Below are 19,559 nucleotides of genomic sequence, written 5' to 3' on the forward strand. Positions count from 1 at the left end.
CATGCTTATGAGATAAAATACAAGAACACTAAAAGCATTTTAAGACCGAGAAATTTTCTAAAGTCACCTTATTTTAGCATACTTCTTTGCTTTTATATTTTATTTAGTTTTAGTCAGTATGTTTTAATTATGCTGACTAAAAGCATGAATAAATCATATTTCAGTACATTAAATCAATGGTAATTTATTCCGCATAAATGATTAATGGTTCTCCCCTTTTGGACCTGTTTTTGAGTTTTTAGTCATTTTAATGATTCTGTTTTGTTAGTCACTGGTTTGTTTTTGCATTCTGTGTTATATTTAAGCTGTGTTGCATTTTTTTGTTACTCTCTGTTGCCTCCTTGTGCCAGTGTCCTTTCCCCTTGCTCCCTTTTAGTTACTTCCACATCTCCTCCATATCAGCTGATTAGCCCATTGTGCGGTCCCCCACATATACAACTCCTGTGCAGTTCCTTATTTCTTGTTGTTACTTGGCTCCCCATGTGTGCTTTTTCCAAATGTCTCCTGGATTTTTGGTTGCCTGTATTTTGGTTCTTGGAGTTTGTTTTTGTTGCCTTTTTTATTAAATCAACAAAATCTTATCTCTGCATTTGGTCCTCAACTAACTTCCACCAAACCTGACAATACCGTGGTTGGCAGCCCGTGGCTCTTTAGCACCCCCTTTGCGGCTTACTGGAGCTTTTTCAAAGAAAGCAAAATGAAAAAATATATAGATTTTTGTTTGTTTGTTTGTTTATATTATATAAAAATGTAACTGGAGCGTGTAACAAAAGTAATTTCCCTCTGGGATTATTAAAGTATTTCTAATCTGATTGTTTGTTTGTTTGTTTGTTTGTTTCTTTCTTTCTTTCTTTCTTTCTTTCTTTCTTTCTTTCTTTCAATATAGTACTTAGGAGGACAAATAAACATGTTTTATGTTTTCCATTGCTGTAAAAATGTGTATAATAAATACATTTAAACTATAAATTTAAACATTTCGATCAACAAAAAGGTGCATCATAGCCTGCGAAACACATTTCAGCGCAGCACGGTGCCAGGCAGGTGGCTGTTATAAACAAAACGATGGGTGCACTATTGTTAAATTATATTGGCTTATTTTTGTATACATAGCCTACTTACCTTATCAAAAGACCTTGCTATTGCAAACTGTGTCCTATTGGATTGTTGCTCTGATAAGGGGAGAAAAATAAGATTGTATTGTTACCGTGGTTTAAAGAGGACTGCATTTTATTTCCATGTGGAGGTTTGAAATTACAGGAGTCCTATTATGACTTAACATTTTTTTAAATCCTCAAAATAGAAATCAAATCCTTTATTGTATTTCTATAATTCCATTGATTAAAAAAATCATAACATATTAATACTGTAATGCAAGTTAAACTTAAAGCACTAAATACACATCAGATTAGTGCAATGGTGTCTCATATTCTCCAGAATGCGCTGCATGGAAAATAAACACTTAATCATGAATGCTTATTATGTATTCTTTAGCTTACTTAGTCATTTTAAATGTGGTCTAATATACACTTAGATTCCTTAGGAGGTTTATAGAAGCCTTTTAAATGTTTGGTTTTACCAGACAGATCTGTTTTTTGTTTTCTTTGGTTCAATATGGCTCTTTGAACATTTTCGGTTGCCGACCCCTGTTCTATACCATAAGCAATTATTGGAGTTAGGAAATACTGTTGCAAAGGATTCTGCCTTCTTAACTCAGTAGTGTTAAGCCATGCACAGCCCACTGTGCGCCACTGTAAACACATGCTTATTTGATAATTTTTCTAATACTCAGCACCACTCATGCCTGTAGTTTTCCAAGTGTTTTCTCCTGAGGAAGCTGTAAAATATAGGGTGTAATGTGGTTGACAGAGAGTGGTGCCCAGCTCCAGGCAATATAGACAGCAGCACATTTGGTGCTTTGACACCTTAAATGGCCAGTACACTCACTTCTTCACATCTATGTTGTCCACAAAGACCGTCTTGTCTAAAGTAACGAATGGACCAATGAGCACAAGACAACACTATGTCCAGGCAGCGCTCATGAGAATTGTAGTATAATAATGTCCCATTTAGAATGTCACATTTAGATGCAATTTGAGAAAACTAAACTAAAAAAAAATGTCATTAGAAGTTAACCTGTCAAATGGCTTGTCAGAGTGGCTGTGTTAGCCGGCACTATTGAAAATTACCTGCAAATATGTAGTTACCAACAAGTGCCGAATACAACCATCAGATATAACTATTTTTTGTGGGAAACATAAGGTAGAGTGTAATAACAGAGGATAGCGGATGCCTTGTTATACAGGCTGAAACATGACCAATGGCTGAAGTAAAAACATGAGGGACAACAGACAACAATGTACCTCAAGATAAATGCCAGGTAATGGCACTTGGGCCAGCTCCTCCAGGGGAATCCCAAGGCGCTCCCAGACCAGCCAAGAAACATAGTCCCTCCAGCGTGTCCTGGGCCTCCTCCCGGTGGGACATGCCTGGAACACTTCATCAGGGAGACATCCAGGAGGCATCCTAATATCAGCTGCCTGAGCCACCTCAACTGGCTCCTCTCGATGTGGAGAAGCAGGGGCTCTACTCTGAGTCCTCCCCGGATGACTCCTCAACCTATCTCTAATGGAGAACCCAGACACACTACGGAGAAAACTCATTTCGGCCGCTTGTATCCGGGATCTCGTTCTTTTGGTCATGACCCAAAGCCCATGACCATAGATGAGGGTAGGAACATAGATAGACCAGTAAATAAAGAGCTTTGCTTTGTGGCTCAGCTTTCTCTTCACCACAACAGACGGGTACAGTGAACGCTTCACAGCAGATGCCGCACCAATCCGCCTATCGATCTCTCACTCCATCTTCCCCTCATTCATGAACAAGACCCCAAGATACTTAAACTCCTCCACTAGGGGCAGTACATCCTCCCTAACCCGGAAACAGAGGGACCACCACTCCAGTCTGCCAATCCAGCATAAATCAAATATTAAATCCGTTATGTCTGAAAGAACTTCATCTCATCGATATGTTAGAAAAAGAAAAGTAATGTATCAACACAGGTAATAGATACCAGGCCAACACTAGCCCTTGTACTTACAACCAACAATGAGCAAAAGCTATGATTAACAAAGAGTTTTCTTGCACATGTGGATAATTAGAATAAATATATTTAAATTTCAGAGATAACATTCTCAAAATAAAATGCAGTCTTAATTCACCCTATTGTGACAGGCTGGCATTTACTCTATAACAAATGAAAAAGAACAGCAGAAGTGGTGAATAAATTGGTGCTGAGTAAATGCACCTAACCGGGGGAGGACGGAGCGGACTCAGGCTCTGATCGATGGAGCTGGTGGCGGGTGTCTCAGTGACAGGTGGGGCTCGGGCTTGAGGGTGACAGAGCTGCGCTTACTTAACAATGATCCGGGGCAGTAGGAGAAACCAGAGTGGCTTGAAGCACCTTGCTTGGAGCCAGGAGAAAGGGAGGACCCTGTGGGAACTCAGAACCTGGAGTCAGCACGAGTGGGACCCTCTGAAAGGCGATCGAGAGGTAACCTGGGGTAAAACGGGATAGAGAGGACGGGCTTGATTTGGGAGACATGGAAGGTAGGGTGGGTCCTGGAATGGGACGGGAGACGAAGGCGGACGGTCGTCGGGCTGAGGACGGAGACAATCTCATAGGGGCCAGTGAAACGTGGTAATAACTTCCGATGGGAAGATCTGGACGGGAGGTTTCGAGTAGATAACCAGACCCGCTGACCGGGGTGATAGGAGGGGGCAGGGACTCGCCTGCGGTCAGCAAACCGGCGGTTCAGCTAAGAGGTCCGGTTCCGGGCTTGGATGGTCTGGGTCCAGACCCTTTTGCATCGGTGGATGTGGTGGGCAACGGAAGGTACAGCTATTTCCTTATGGTCGTCGGGAAACAGAGGAGCCCAGAGAAGCTTCTAAGGGGGAGATGCCAGTAGCAGTGGAGACATGACTGTTATGAGCTTACTCCACCCAGGGAAGGAACTGACACCAGTCGGAGGGATTGGTGGAGGTTAGATAGCGGAGAGCGGTCTCCAGCTCCTGGTTGAGCCGCTCAGTCTGACCGTTGGTCTGCGGATGGTAGCCAGAGGTAAGAGAGTACCGGGCACCAAGGGCCACGGCAAACTCCTTCCACACACGCGAGGTTCTAATCAGCCCGGCAGCTAGCGACTCCTTAATGTATTTCTCCAAAGCCTGTCGCTCGGCCTGAGAAATGTTATACAGGCGACTGGCTGGGAGCGGGGCGCCCGGCAGGAGGTTGATTGCGCAATCGTAGGGTCGATGCGGTGGCAAAGAGCAGGCCTGGGACTTACTAAAAACCAACTTGAGGTCGTGATACGACTCTGGAACGAGTCTTAACATATGCGGATCAACCTCAGCAGAAGGCTGGACAGTGATCGGGCTGGCGGGTTCCGCCGACAGCAGGCAGCTGGAATGGCATTTAATCGACCAGGCTTCGATGCGCCGGTCAGCCCAGTTAATGTTTGGGTTGTGTTGCTGTGACCAAGAATAACCCAACACCAGAGGAGCCTGCTTAACAGGAAAAACCAAGGAGATCTGCTCCCTGTGATTTCCTGAAACCACGAGCTCAAGGGGCTTAGTACGGTGGGTTATCTGAGGGAGAGCCCCTCCATCTAAGGCGGAGACCTGGAGAGGGGTGCACGGTTTCGAGCTGGGAGCGTTGAACGAAAGAACAGTCTATTAAATTAAAGTCGCACCCTGAATCAACCAGAGCGGAAAACTTCACGGGAAGAAATTAAAGCGGCGCGTAAGCACAGACGCGGAGGAGCAGGGGCTGTCAGCTTAACTTGGTCCGACGGTCTCCCTGCTACAGCCGGCGGACCCGGTCTTTTGACCACTTAGGGCAGTCGCCAATAAAATGATTCGGGGAAGCACAATAAATACATAATTTGGCAGCTATACGCTGCTGCCTCTCCTCGGGGGTGAGCCGTAACCGGCCCAACTGCATGGGCCCAGGAGGAGAAGGAGGACGCGCTGCGGGCTGACCGGGAATAGGATCAGATGGAGAAGGCGGGAGGGATCTCTCAGCTCGTCCTCTAAACCTTCCCCTTAGACGGTTATCTAATCTAACCGCAAGGGAGATGAATTCATTTAAAGAGGCGGGCACCTCTAGACGGGCTAATTCATCCTTTAGTGGCTCGTCTAGAGCCTGAAAAAACACAGTCTTAAGCGCGCGCTCCTCCCAGGCAGCTGCAGCCGCAAGAGTTCTAAACTCAATTGCGAAGTCTGCAACGCGCCTTCCCCGCTGCCTGAGGGTGAGGAGGCGTCGGGAATCAGTCGTCTCATCCGACTCGGCAGCGAAAACCATCTTGAATTCTGTTATGAATTCACTAAATGAGCAGCGGAATCTTCGGCAGTCTGGAAAACGGGATTCCGCCCATCTGAGGGCTCTCCCGGTGAGAAGGCGCAAAATAAAGGCTATTTTGGAGTCGTCATGGGGAAAAGAGCGTGGACTACGATTTAAAGCCAGGGAGCATTGGAAGAGAAAACCAGAACAATCTACACTGTCTCCGGAGAATTTCTCCGGACTGGGAGAAAAAGTCTCAGGGACAGGTGAAAACGAATCAGCTGGAGCTGGACCTGGGGCGGGGTTGGGCTGTGCAGAGGCTGCAGGCTGAGCGCTTGCATTCAGTAAACCTGTCAGCTGATTGAGCTGGGTGGCTACGCCCTGCAGCTGATTCTGAACAGCTAGAACAGTGGACTCTTATCCCCGGATCTGATCCTGCTGGGCATTTAACGCCCTGCCAAATGTGTCCGCTGAGCCTGTCTGGCCAGAGTGTTCTTCTGTCATGTTCGGCTGAACGTATTTAGCCCACATGCAGAACACACGGCAACAGGGATCAGTTAACTGTTTATTGAGAGAGAGAAAATGGAAGCAACGGAGTCGACGGGGAAGCCACAGCACCGGGACCCGTTCGACTTCTGAAAGGAGAAGTTAGTGATTAGCCGGAAAGGGCGATCAGGCAAAAATGAACAGAGGAACGTGAGCTTACCACCGGACGCAGCAACCTAACCGGGGGAGGACGGAGCGGACTCAGGCTCTGATCAAAGGAGCTGGTGGCGGATGTCTCAGTGACAGGTGGGGCTCGGGCTTGAGGGTGACAGAGCTGCTCGAAGCAGAGTGGCTCGAAGCACCTTGCTTGGAGCCAGGAGAAAGGGAGGACCCTGTGGGAACTCAGAACCTGGAGTCAGCACGAGTGGGACCCTCTGAAAGGCGATCGAGAGGTAACCTGGGGAACACAGAGGTTTGGGTTAACGAGGGAAGTCAGAACTCAGTAGAGAGACTGTGGCCTTAGTCGTACCACTACGGTTAACACTCTGCCGTCCTCCTGCTTTCTGGATGCTGCTCTTATAGTGCGATCAGACGCAGCTCAACCAGCCGCAGGTGTGTGCGCCCTGCCCACCTGTCAACTGCAAACACCTGCGGAGAAAGCAGAAAGAAGCAGAACCGGCAGAAACTGCACGGCCCTGTCGGCTGAGTCCTGACACAAGGTACTTTAGTAATCATTAATAACATAATTTGAAAGCATCATTTTAACGATGATGAAATAACCTTTATAGCTGCAGAGTGTAATTGAGAGCAACATCTAATGGTCAGACCGTTCCCCCCAATGCATCTCCCTTACAACCATCATGGTTGAAAATGGCTTCCACAACACTACTTTACCTATCCTGTTAAGTGATTATGAGGTTTATTTACATTAGATCATAGTATCAATTCCATAAGTTCTTCACTACTGTTGTCTATGTACATAAACATTGTATTTTTAAGTATAAAAATTAGGAGATGTGAAGTATCATGAACTGACCACTGTTTTAGTGAAGGAGGCAGCAGAGACAAGCTTTTTTAATCCACATGGAAGACAGAGAAAATATTGTTGACAAAGGTTTTTTCTGAGTGGCTTTACAAAAAGCTGTTTTAATGCAGCCTTAGAAGAACTAGGGGGGCTAGCCTCGAGAGGTTAACTGCTGGAGGTCGAAAGAGAATCAGTGAGGATTAGAGGAGCCTGCGGGCAGACAGAGTGGTGGAATGCTGGTCAGTGTCTGCACTGGAGGTAGAAGAAAATTGTCCCTCTAGCGTTACTGGATAATGGGTTTTTTTTAAGTCCCTCACAAACCCGCTTCAGTCCTTGCCAACATTATTTTCTCTATCTTCGATTTTGATTAGAAAAGCTTTTCTCCACTGCCTCATTCACTTAATTATACAATGTTTATGTACATGAGACTAAATCGTAGATTTTATTCTTTAGATTTGATGCTTGAATCTGTGTCATGATCTTGGTGCTGAAGTCCGTTCTGATTACTAATTTCATTCACCTTCCTAGCTCCTCGCAGTTATCTTTACTGTTCATCAGATCCACCTGCTTCAGTCTCTATTTAACCAGCCTTCAGTCCAGTCATCAGTGCCAGATTATTTGAGCCTATGGTGAGAGTTCTGTAGCGTACGTTTGTGTTCTGATTGCTTTATTCTGACCTGTTCTGTCTCTGGAGCTCTGAGCCTGCCTGTCCCTGTTCTGATCTGTCTGCCTGACCTGTCTTCTGACTCCTGTTGGATTTCTGCCTGTCCCCGGACCAAACCTGGAACTGTTTCCCGACAGTGTTCTGGATTTCCCTTCAGTGCCTGTTCAGAACCTCTGATCTCCTGGTTTTGACTCTTGAGCACGTCCCCCACACCAGCTTTGGCTTCGCCCTCCGCATTATCCTACCTTCCATCGTGTGCTCGGTTTTGATCTCCTGCCTGTCCTCCGACCTCTGGGACATCAGTATCTGGGATTCTCTGGGCGGCACCCACCGCGTCTTGTAGCCAGCTGACCGGCTGGAATCCACCTCCTCGTCTCGGCACAGACTGAACTGTAAGACCAGAGGTTCCTGCCTTAAACGTCAACACTGTTCACTGCAGCTCATTTTTCAATAAACTTTTTGAGAAATCCAACTGTATTTCTGCCTCAAATACTGGGTTCTTTTGTTCTATGCCTGACAGCAGCAGGATGATTGAACAGAGCAGGATCAGGCGATGTGTGGAACAACTTGCAGAAAGAATGAGTAGATAAGAATCTCATGGAAGCTCAAGGAACTGTTTATCCTTTTTTTCAAGCAGACTTTGAATCTTTCCGAATAGTGCAAATATTTAAGGACACTTCAAAATTCAGAGGTGTATCAGAGGTGTCCATGATAAGTACTAACCAAATAGGACTGACAGTAAGGAGAGAGCTTCAAAAGAGGAGGCAGGATTCTTTCTATCACCACTAGCATAGGGTTCTCCTAACTCCCCTATTCACAGCTAGGAACTACAATTTTGCCCATAATCCTTTGTATGACAGGATGTGAAGGTGTAGCCAACCTCACAAAGTGAAAAAAAAATGTATTACTCGTTGACATTCGCTGTGTGTGAAAAAAGCAAATGCACACACTTCTGTATGTTCGGTGCTTAATAATGCATTATTTATATAACTTTTTTTTCTGGGTAGGGATGGTCTGTAAGTCCAATTGGCCTAGCATTATCTATGTGTTTGTCTAGCACTTAATGCCATCTATAAGGCTGAGAGCTGTGTAGATTTACAGTAGCACAGCAGACTGGAGCTCCTTTCCTACCCTGGATAGTGTTCTTAATGTCAGCCCACCGAAAGTTGAAGAATTTGGGGCTAGAAAGAGAAGGGTAGGGACTACATGTGAAGGTACTTAAGCCTTTCTTATCTGTGTGTCTTTTGTTCCATTGCAAACAGAAGCTAGAAGCGATTCTAGTCAATGCTTTAAACAGAGCCAGTACCATAAAAGTCCCACTGCATCATCCTTCTGAAATACAGACCAAGTTTATTTATGACAAATGAAGAAGCCAAATGTGACATTTATAAAAATGCCTGATAAGCCAAACAGGATTCAGACACAGGGAGACTACTGTGAATCCAGTACATTCCATCATAAGGGTTGATGCATCGACAGATCTTACATGCAATAACTGTGGATTACTTTGTACTACATTTTGCAATGGAAGACGGGCATGTGTGGAACATAATAAGTTTGAAGCTGGTCTAACAGTAATTATAAAAGTAAAAAGAGCACCAGAGAAAAATTAGAGGAAAATCAAATGACAATGCTAAGCATTAGTTCATAACTAAAAAACACAAAACCGAAGTAACTAGAGACAAAGAAATTGTCAAAATATTTACAGAAAAAACATTAAAAACTCAAACACCTACAAGCAGTGACATATCCGGCATTTTGCACCGTCAGTGTGCATTTGCCTCTTTCTAGCATATAGCCCTAGGTTTTAAATGAAAAACTGATATTTCATTTCATTCACCCCAAAGAAAACATTTTTCAGTCTAAAGAAATGAAGCTCCATAATATGGCATTGAGCCACCCTTACATTTCAGCTATTATGTAATTTAGGCAAAATTTTACATTTGGAATCCTGGCCAAAATGTTGAAATTTGATTTCATCAGAGCATGAAAGATTTTGTCATAAGGTTTTGTGATATTTCACATGAATTTGGATGATTTCTTTACATTTAATGAAATAAGCTGAGACATAGAGCTTATAAACTTGTGGTGTCTTAAAGTGGCATAGCTTGCATTTAGTTGTAAATCTGCTTTGTAGGCTCTTGTGTCCCCCATCATCATATTTATAAACAAAAATAATCCCAGTATGATTAAAGTGGACACTGGCATTTTTGGATATGTGAACAGCAGTCAAATCATCCTGGACAGTTAATTCAGCCTCTTGATAAGGCTTTTCAACACATGGCAGCATGAAGTGCCCTAATATATCCCAGTGGATGATTTTGGACCTGATGAAACAGTTTGGAACAGCACTAACAGATGACAGTTTATACTTGAAGTCGAGCAGCTTTTTTTCTGTGAATTTCCAGTCGTTTGCTTCAATGAATGCTCTACAGTATAAAAAACTTCACAAAGAACAATGGATTTCTCTTTCTGACAGCATGGGATGGATACTTTGGGTCGTCCATACTACATTTTAGGGCTGTGGATTTTTTGTTTTTCTGTGCTTAATATATATATAAAAAAAAACTTTTAGACTCGATTATACATGTATGCTTCAGTTAGATAATGCTTCGTTAAAATGTTTTTGATATAATATGTGGAATACAGTTTTAACTGGTACATTAGAACTGATCATGCTGCAATCAGCATGCTAATTGCTGGACGGTCCATTACATCTAATTACATCAATCTTTGCCTGTAGATCTGAACTGGCATGTTGCACCCCACTGAGAGCACTTATGGCCCTGTATTCATCAGAGACCAATTGAAATTCACAGCACATAAAGCTGAAAACCCAGCTTATACCTCCTGTATATCTGGTGTAAACCTCTGATCTTGCAGAAACCTTGCACTGCATGTTAACAGCACCAATTTTGTCAAAATAAATTAAACCTCTACTAAAGCAAATCAAATCTACAAATCTGACAGGCTTGTTATTAGCTGTGGCTTCAGTTTCTTATGTTGCAATATGCAGTAGGTTGAAGCTTTTTACACAAGTAAAAAAGAAAAATAAATAAACTCTTTAAATAAGGTATTATTATCAAAATGTTTCACAGAGTACCAGATACCTTGACTATGTGATTGGATATTTTCTAATAACGAATAGATTATTAGTTTTTTCCTCACTGTTTGTCATTGTATCAGAATAGTCATTTTTTAGGTGAGTAAGAATTTACTTATTTGCTATCTTCCAAATGACATAATATTGAGTGAGAGAGAGAGTTGGTTTCATTTTTTTTATTCTTTTTTGATGACTTCAAATGTAAGTTTTGCATTCCTTTTCTTAGTTTCTGGTTAAATTTGCTTTTAAAACATGTCTTGAACATGTCTTGTTTTTTTGGGATTCTTACCCGAGATAGTAGCTTTTTGGGGATTTTTGCCCTTTGGTTCTGACGGAACCTGTTAAATCTTCCTTAGGCCATTTTGTAACAAAAACAATCCTTAGGGTCATTAAAAGGTGTGCCCTTTGCGTTAATGTCTTTAGATGGTACTTCGGTATACCATAACGTAATTTTTTTGTATGCAGTCTTCCGTTTGTGAAGGGAAAAAGTCACTTTGACAGCAAAACACACATAAAATGATGACTAATCCAAACTTCACATGCAAGACATCCTCCTTCCTCTCCCTTTTGCTTCAAAATGCTGCAAGGCTCATTATGGCCAAACAATAAAATTTTTGTTTTTATCAGACTTAAATCTTTTTGACAGTGTTCTAGTAATTAGTTCAAACTGTCGGCCTATATGTACTGATTGTAATGTACACGTGTTTTCAAAATTAAATGCTTATTTGGTTTTGTGACATTAATTGTAAAACATAACATATAATGTCAACATTATATGTAGCAATTTACTTAAAGGTGAAGTGGAGGATTTTCTTTTTCTGGATGGATCTTCAAAATAAATGGTCCTCCTAATTGTCAGTCATCCATCCATCCATTTTCTAACACGCTTATCCCAACTGGGGTCGCGAGGGGTGCTGGTGCCTATCTCCAGCTGTCTAGGCGGGTTACACCCTGGACAGGTCGCCAGTCCATCGCAGCTAATTGTCAATTAGTCTGGTGATAAGTTGTAAGAAGAACAGTTGGTGCTCAAACAGGCTATTAGTAATGTTAATGATTTTCCAAGTGCAGTGTACAAAATCCAAGGCGGTTAAGCTGAAGAGGATCATGCTGTTCAGGGCTTGTTTGCAGGTTAACAATTGGGGTGAATTAATGATGTGAAGAAAAGCTGTCAAATAAAAGTGGATGATAAAGGAATTCACAAGCAGTATAACATATAAAAACAGATAAACATCCTGTGTTGAATTGCTCACTTTGACTGCTGGGACGGAATATAATGTAAACAATCCCTTTCTTTTGCTCCTTTCAGTGTTAAAATATTTTGAAAATGATTTGGTATAGTATAATCAGGATCAGAATCAGAAATACTTTAATAATCCCAGAGGGAGCTTACTTTGTTACACGCTTCAGATATACAAACATATATATTGTCATGGTCTTGGTCCTGCTGTTTTTTACTTTGCTCCTTGTTTTCTAGATTTATTGGTGTAATTCCAGTTTTGTTGTACACTATATTGCCAAAAGTATTTGCTCACCTGCCTTGACTCACATATGAGCTTAAGTGACATCCCGTTCCTAATCCATAGGGTTCAATATGACGTCGGTCCACCCTTTGCAGCTAGAACAGCTTCAACTCTTCTGGGAAGGCTGTCCACAAGGTTTAGGAGTGTGTTTATGGGAATTTTTGACCATTCTTCCAGAAGCGCATTTGTGAGGTTGCACACTGATGTTGGACGAGAAGGCCTGGCTCTCAGTCTCCGCTCTAATTCATCCCAAAGGTGTTCTATCGGGTTGAGGTCAGGACTCTGTGCAGGCCAGTCAAGTTCATCCACACCAGACTCTGTCATCCATGTCTTTATGGACCTTGCTTTGTGCACTGGTGCACAGTCATGTTGGAAGAGGAAGGGGCCAGCTCCAAACTGTTCCCACAAAGTTGGGAGCATGGAATTGTCCAAAATGTCTTGGTATGCTGAAGCATTCAGAGTTCCTTTCACTGGAACTAAGGGGCCAAGCCCAGCTCCTGAAAAACAACCCCACACCATAATCCCCCCTCCACCAAACTTTACACTTGGCACAATGCAGTCAGACAAGTACCGTTCTCCTGGCAACCGCCAAACCCAGACCCGTCCATCAGATTGCCAGATGGAGAAGCGCGATTCGTCACTCCAGAGAACGCGTCTCCACTGCTCTAGAGTCCAGTGGCGGCGTGCTTTACACCACCGCATCCGACGCTTTGCATTGCACTTGGTGATGTATGGCTTGGATGCAGCTGCTCGACCATGGAAACCCATTCCATGAAGCTCTCTGCGCACTGTTCTTGAGCTAATCTGAAGGCCACATGAAGTTTGGAGGTCTGTAGTGATTGACTCTGCAGAAATTTGGCGACCTCTTCGCACTATGCGCGTCAGCATCCGCTGACCCCGCTCCGTCAGTTTACGTGGCCTACCACTTCGTGGCTGAGTTGCTGTCGTTCCCAAACACTTCCATTTTCTTATAATACAGCTGACAGTTGACTGTGGAATATTTAGGAGCGAGGAAATTTCACGACTGGATTTGTTGCACAGGTGGCATCCTATCACAGTTCCACGCTGGAATTCACTGAGCTCCTGAGAGCGACCCATTCTTTCACAAATGTTTGTAAAAACAGTCTGCATGCCTAGGTGCTTGAATTTATACACCTGTGGCCATGGAAGTGATTGGAACACCTGATTCCAATAATTTGGATGGGTGAGCAAATACTTTTGGCAATATAGTGTATTTCTAGATTTATATTAGTTCTCATGTTTTTCTGTTGTCCTCTTTTGCCCTCTTGTGTGTGTATGTTGCTTTCCCCTTGGCTCCCTCATTGTCTCCTCTCACACCTGTTCCTTGTCTGCTCGTTAGCCCTCCCTTTGTCTCTCTCTGCTATATATGCTCTCCCTCTGCTCTCACTCTTTGTTGGTTCCTTGTCTTTGCTGTCCTCCCGTGCTGTCGTCCACGTTCCTCGTCTCTCCCTGGCTCCTCGTGTTTGGTTTCCCCCAGATGTCTCCATAGTTCTGGTTTGCTTTAATTATTAGTTGGATTTTTGCAATCCTGCCTTTGTTACTGTTTTTGCCCCCATTAAACTCCCAAGAAATCTCCTCAGCCTCTCTGCCTCTGCATTTGGGTTCTACCACAACCAAACCCTGACAATAGGAACCAACCACAATGGACCCAGCAGAGCCCAGTCTGGACACCCTGAGGGACTTTTTCCTCAATCTAGGCAATACTCTGGACTCAATATCCAACCTTACACTGCCTTGGAAGAGGGTGAGTGCAACTAGCCAACTTAACTAGCCAACTAGCCAGATTCTCCTCTCAAACTCCACACTCATTTCTCCCCCAGTATTAGCTGAACTGTTTAAAGAGTTGGAGTGGAACCACCAAGCAGCCAGCGCCCAGCTCTTCAGCAGACCTCCACCACCCAAACCATCTCTTCATCTCCTCCCTACCCTGCTGTCAATCGCCTCTGGTCCAGTTCCACCACCTTCACCAGCTGTTGGTCCCCCCATGCCGTCTGCCTCCTCCAGGCGGGTCAGCCTGACGCCTCCACTCCCTCTCCGGCGGGTCAGCCTGACGCCTCCACTCCCTCTCCGGCGGGTCAGCCTTACGCCTCCACTCCCTCTCCGGCGTGTCAGCCTGACGACTCCACTCCCATGGGTCAGCCTGCTGCCAGCCTTAGCTCCCCTCATAACCAGGTCAGTTTCTCCCTAAATCTCAGTCGTCACCTCCATGACCAACAGCTAGCCCCATCCTTAAAGAAACTCATTATTACACCCCCTACAGTCAGTGCTCCCCATATTGAGGAGTCTCAATTATGGACCTTCTTTTATGGGGAGAGGGAAGATCTTTTCCTTTTCCTGCCACCTCCATCAGCTTCAGTGCCCATTAACGGGCCAGATTCCCTAGCTCCAGTGCCCAGTAGAGGGCCAGATTCCCTAGCTCCAGTGCCCAGTAGAGGGCCAGATTCCCTAGCTCCAGTGCCCAGTAGAGGGCCAGATTCCCTAGCTCCACTGCCTAGTAGTGGGGCGGTTTCCCCAGTACCTGAGCCCATTAGTGGGGCGGTTTCCCCAGCGCTAGAGACTCCTGAGCCCATTAGCGGGCCGTTTAGCCTAGCGCCAGAGACTCCTGAGCCCATTAGCGGGCCGTTTAGCCTAGCGCCAGAGACTCCTGAGCCCATTAGCGGGCCGTTTAGCCTAGCGCCAGAGACTCCTGAGCCCATTAGCGGGCCGTTTAGCCTAGCGCCAGAGACTCCTGAGCCCATTAGCGGGCCGTTTAGCCTAGCGCCAGAGACTCCTGAGCCCATTAGCGGGCCATTTAGCCTAGCGCCTGAGACCCCTGAGCCAGCCCTGAGCTGTCTTGAGTCAGCTCTGTGCCTTTTAGAAACCCCTGAGTCAGCTCTGTACTGTTTAGAGACCCCTGAACCAGCTCTGAGCAGTCTAGAGACCCCTGAACCAGCTCTGAGCAGTCTAGAGACCCCTGAACCAGCTCTGAGCAGTCTATAGACCCCTGAGCCGGTTCTGAGCCGTCTAAAGACCCCTGAGTTAGTTTGGTGCTGTCTAAAGACCCCTGGCTTAGCCCTGTGCCGTCCAGAGACCCCTGGCTTAGCCCTGTGCCGTCCAGAGACCCCTGAGTTAGCTCTGTGCCGTCCAGAGACCCCTGAGCAGAACTTAAAGGAGGTGTCTGAATTCGAGGTATGTGGCTTTATGCCTCCTAGGACCTCTCTGCAGGCGCTCCAGACCGCCAAGAGCCCTCTGCGGGCATCAAAAGCCACTTCAGAGACTGAACCTTTGCCGCCATGGGCGGTTTCTTCCATGCTGGATTTGGAGCCACAGTCGGCGGTCTCCTCTGTTCCTGACGTGGAGCCGCAGTCGGCGGGCCCCTCTGTTCCTGTCCAGGGGCCGCAATCGGCGGGCCCCTCTGTTCCTGTCCAGGGGCCGCAATCGGCGGGCCCCTCTGTTCCTGTCCTATCTATATATTTATATATATATATATATGTGTGTGTGTGTGTGTGTGTGTGTGTATATATGTATGTGTGTGTGTGTATATATATATATATATATATGTGTGTGTGTATATATATATATGTGTGTGTGTGTGGGTGTATATATGTATGTGTGTGTGTATATATATATATGTGTGTGTGTGTGGGTGTATATATGTATATGTGTGTGTATATATATATATATATGTGTGTGTGTGTGGGTGTGTATGTTTATAACTAAAAATTATAATATAAGAAACTAGAAGTTTTGGTATTTAAACGTTTATTGCATGTATACATTTTCTCCACACTTATGCAAGTCTAGCCCGAAGAAAAGGGTTTTGTCTTCACATCTCACTACTTATAAAAAACATTAGGAATTTAATCATTAACCATCTTCAATGCTGTATTCCTTGACTAGGGTAAATAAATACATGATACAATTATTTAGAGTGGGATAAAACTATGCTAATTTTGGCGGGCAGAGCTTCGAATTCCCTTAAGTAGAAACAGGAGTAGAAAACACAAAGTGGCATGGTGTTAAAAGGTTTTGACTCCTGAGACAATTTTGGATGCAGTTAGATTGATTAACAGAATTATTGAATATGATAGTAGGATGAAAAATCTTTGGGGTATTGGGGGTTACTGAGGAAGAAAGGCGATATCATTATTTGATGAATTGGAACAGGGATGATAGCAGATGAGAAGAAGGAACAAGATGAATTGTTCCTTGTTGTAACAATGAAGAGTGGGACAAGGTCCAGTATCAGATCTGGAGAGCAAAGGGAGCTTTAGGAGCAAATGTGAAATTAATGACAGTTATCAAGAGAACATTTCTCAAGTAAACAGAGATGCGAGTGAATAGAATAATGGAACTTGGAAACAACTTGGAATGGAGACACTCTAGGTAGGCAAAAAATGGTTTCTTTCTCATCGTGTCTCTTCTTCTTTATGCTGTCTACATGTATCCACACATCAACCTTAACACACCTCAGTGGATCAAATAAAAATCTGTTATCAACAGGAGTGTATATGGTTTTCAATCATTGTTTAAAATTGACCCAAAAGAAAACAAGTGCACAAATGGATTGCCAAATACTTATTAAATAAAAATAGAACCTACAAATTAGTATGGCACAAGAAGAACAAAATGAATAGCACAGGAAGAGAAAGACAAATTGTGAAGGCAGACAAGGTGAAAGAAAAGAGCATGGCAGTTTAACGGAGGCAATTAGATAACATAATCCTGTAAAAAACAATGAACAACATATATACCAAGCAACAGCTGGGGAATTACCATAAACTCAGGTGAAATAATCGAAAGATAATGAGGGAAATGGAAATATTTATTATAATTGGAGCTAAAAACACCTTGAAAAAGAAAAAACAGCCAGAAAACTAAGAAACCCGAGACCAAAGAGAGACCCCAAAACGAGTATTTTTAAACAAAATAAATAACACAATTAAAAGTTTAATTTTAATACTTACACTTTCTATAATTAAATCCTACTTTTCTTCGCTTGCTTTGCATATGTTAGTATGGTCACTGTAGACATTAAAAGTAATTTTAACATTAGTCAGAATATTTACACACAGATTTTGCATGTCAACATGGTTTAGACAAGTTTACATGATTGTAAACTCTATTCTGTTAGAAATAATGATATTTAAAAGCATTCCAGTGTCAGGATCCAGAGATCTGCCACCTGATCTCCAGCAGAGAGCGCTGTGGGCCTCCTGAGCTGATTCCTCTACACACCTGGGGATCATCAGCTCATCAGAGGTCCACACTACTTAAGCAGCTGCCAGACCTTCCATCGACTCGAGTGTTGACCTAGTTTGGTTAGCGAACCTGAGCCTCAGAACGTCTGAACTTTACTAGTAGACTCTAGAGAGGAACTAGTCTTCTAATCGCCTTTGTCTTTTGTGCTCACAGGAAACCCTGAAGCTCTGGATGAGCTCCACCTAGAAACCTGCCTGCCTGCTCATGAAAGCCAAACCTGAAGATCTCAGTTTGGATTCCTTCTTCAGCTCTTGGATTGAGCAAGCCAGAAACCTTCTAGCTCGGAACTAGACGCTGCTGCTGCTTAAACTCTCTGCCACATCATTGACTCTGGACCTACGGTATCTCACCTCACGGCTCTGTTACAATCTCCTCAAGGTACATCTTGATCCTTCTCTCTATCAATCCATCATCAGCCCGGCTAACCAAACTCTAATCTCTCCAGAAACTCTGAGACCAGTCCCGGACCAGTACCAGAACCAGATCCAGTATTATATCATTGTACATCTTTCAATAAACCTTGTTAAACTTTCCTTCTGACTCCGTTGTGTTCTGCATGTGGGCTAAGTCCTTAAACCCAATCATGACATCCAGCTTTAAAAAAAAAGGTATGTTAAAGAAAGTATTGTGCCACCCTTTGGCTTGGGAGCAAAAAATACACATTTGCCACATTCCTGTCACAGATGGAAAATTTTGATTTGGATAGTGGGTTGTGTGCTTGCAGTTCAGTTTATTTATATAGCGCCAATTCACAGCACATGTCATCTTGAGGCACTTTACAGTAGATCACACAGTAGAATTGATTCAAAGTTTTTTATCTAAGGAAAACAAGTTGATTGCATTGACACATTGACTCGAAGGCAATTATCAAAGTCTCACACTAAGTATGCTTGTAGCGACAGTGGAGAGAAAAAAACTAAATTTTAACAGGAAGAAACCTCCGGCAGATCCAGGCTCAGTGGGAGTGGCCATGTACCGAGGCCGACTCAAGGAGACAGAAGCAGAGATACAAAAGGCAACTGTAAAAGGCCGCCACATCCAGGAAACACACAGCCAGACACACAAGCTCTGAGCTAGCTCAGAGGATGAAGAGAGCACATCCAGCCAGTCACAGTCAGAGAAACAGGACACTAGAAAAACAGGCTGATCTCCAACATCTATAAACAAAGGTGTTGATGGCAGCAGCACAGCTGATTTTTCTCTCAAGGATGGCGTCACAGCCAAACAGGAACAGATGAGATTAAACTACTCTGAGAAAAAGCAGAGAGAGCATAACGTTAGAGGTTGAACTAACAGATTCTGCAGAGTGGGAGAATAGAGAAAGGATAAAGCAGAATGATGAAAAAGGGGTCCCTATGTCCTCCAGAAGTCTAAGCCTATAGCAGCATAACTATAGAGATAGCTCAGGATAACCTGAGCCACTCAAAAAGTAAAGTTTTAAGCCTACCCTTAAAAGTAGACAGGGTGTCTGCCTCACGGACTAAAACTGGTAGTTGGTTCCAAAGGAGAGGAGCCTGATAACTAAAAGATCTACCTCCAGTTCTACTTATAGAAATTCTAGGAACCACGAGTAAACCTGCAGATTGAGAGCGAAATGCGCTGTTAGGAACATACAGTAAGGAACAATTATATCTCTGATATAAGATGGAGCTTGGCCATTTAAGGCTTTATATGTGAGAAGGATTTTAAATTGTATTCTTGATTTAACAGGAAGCCAATGAAGATAAGCTAGGATATAAGAGATATGATTTCTCTTTTTCATTTTAATCAGAACTCTGACTTAAGCATTTTTGATCAGCTGAAGGATTTTAACTACATCATGTGGACTCCCTGATGGTAAAGAATTACAATAGTTCAGCCTTGAAGTAGCAAATGCATGGACTAGTTTCTCAGCAACACTCCTGGATAGGATATTTCTAGTTTTTGCAATATTCCACAAAGGAAGGAATGAAATTCAAAACCTCTTGATATGGGATTTTAAATGACAGGTCCTGAGCAAAAACAACACCAAGATTTTTACTTTATTATCTGAAATCAGTTTAATCCCATCCAAACGAAGTGACTGACTAATCAGCTTCTTTTTCAAAGAATCAGGTTCCAAGACTATAACTTCTGTGTTGTCTACATTCAGAAGCAGAAACTTAAGAGTCATCCAGGTTTTTATG

The 19,559-nt window shown here is 43.6% G+C and overlaps 2 long non-coding RNA genes across 3 annotated transcripts; both read left to right on the forward strand.

Annotated features, from left to right (window-relative positions):
• The first annotated feature begins 3,434 nt into the window (after positions 1–3,434).
• Positions 3,435–7,986, forward strand: LOC119779264. 2 transcript variants are annotated; one of them, XR_005280204.1, is made up of 3 exons: positions 3,435–3,550; positions 6,274–6,540; positions 7,540–7,986. It is a non-coding gene; the product is annotated as an uncharacterized LOC119779264 (long non-coding RNA). The 2 variants fall into 2 exon arrangements; XR_005280203.1 differs by lacking the exon at positions 3,435–3,550 and adding an exon at positions 6,166–6,273 and having other exon boundaries at positions 6,404–6,540.
• Positions 7,987–17,656: 9,670 nt separating this feature from the next.
• Positions 17,657–17,927, forward strand: LOC119779265. Its single transcript, XR_005280205.1, has 2 exons — positions 17,657–17,772; positions 17,840–17,927. It is a non-coding gene; the product is annotated as an uncharacterized LOC119779265 (long non-coding RNA).
• The last annotated feature ends 1,632 nt before the right edge of the window (positions 17,928–19,559 follow it).

The sequence above is a fragment of the Cyprinodon tularosa genome, unplaced genomic scaffold (assembly GCF_016077235.1).
Source record: "Cyprinodon tularosa strain WSP-4 unplaced genomic scaffold, ASM1607723v1 ctg1448, whole genome shotgun sequence".
NCBI classification, from domain to species: Eukaryota; Metazoa; Chordata; class Actinopteri; order Cyprinodontiformes; family Cyprinodontidae; genus Cyprinodon; species Cyprinodon tularosa.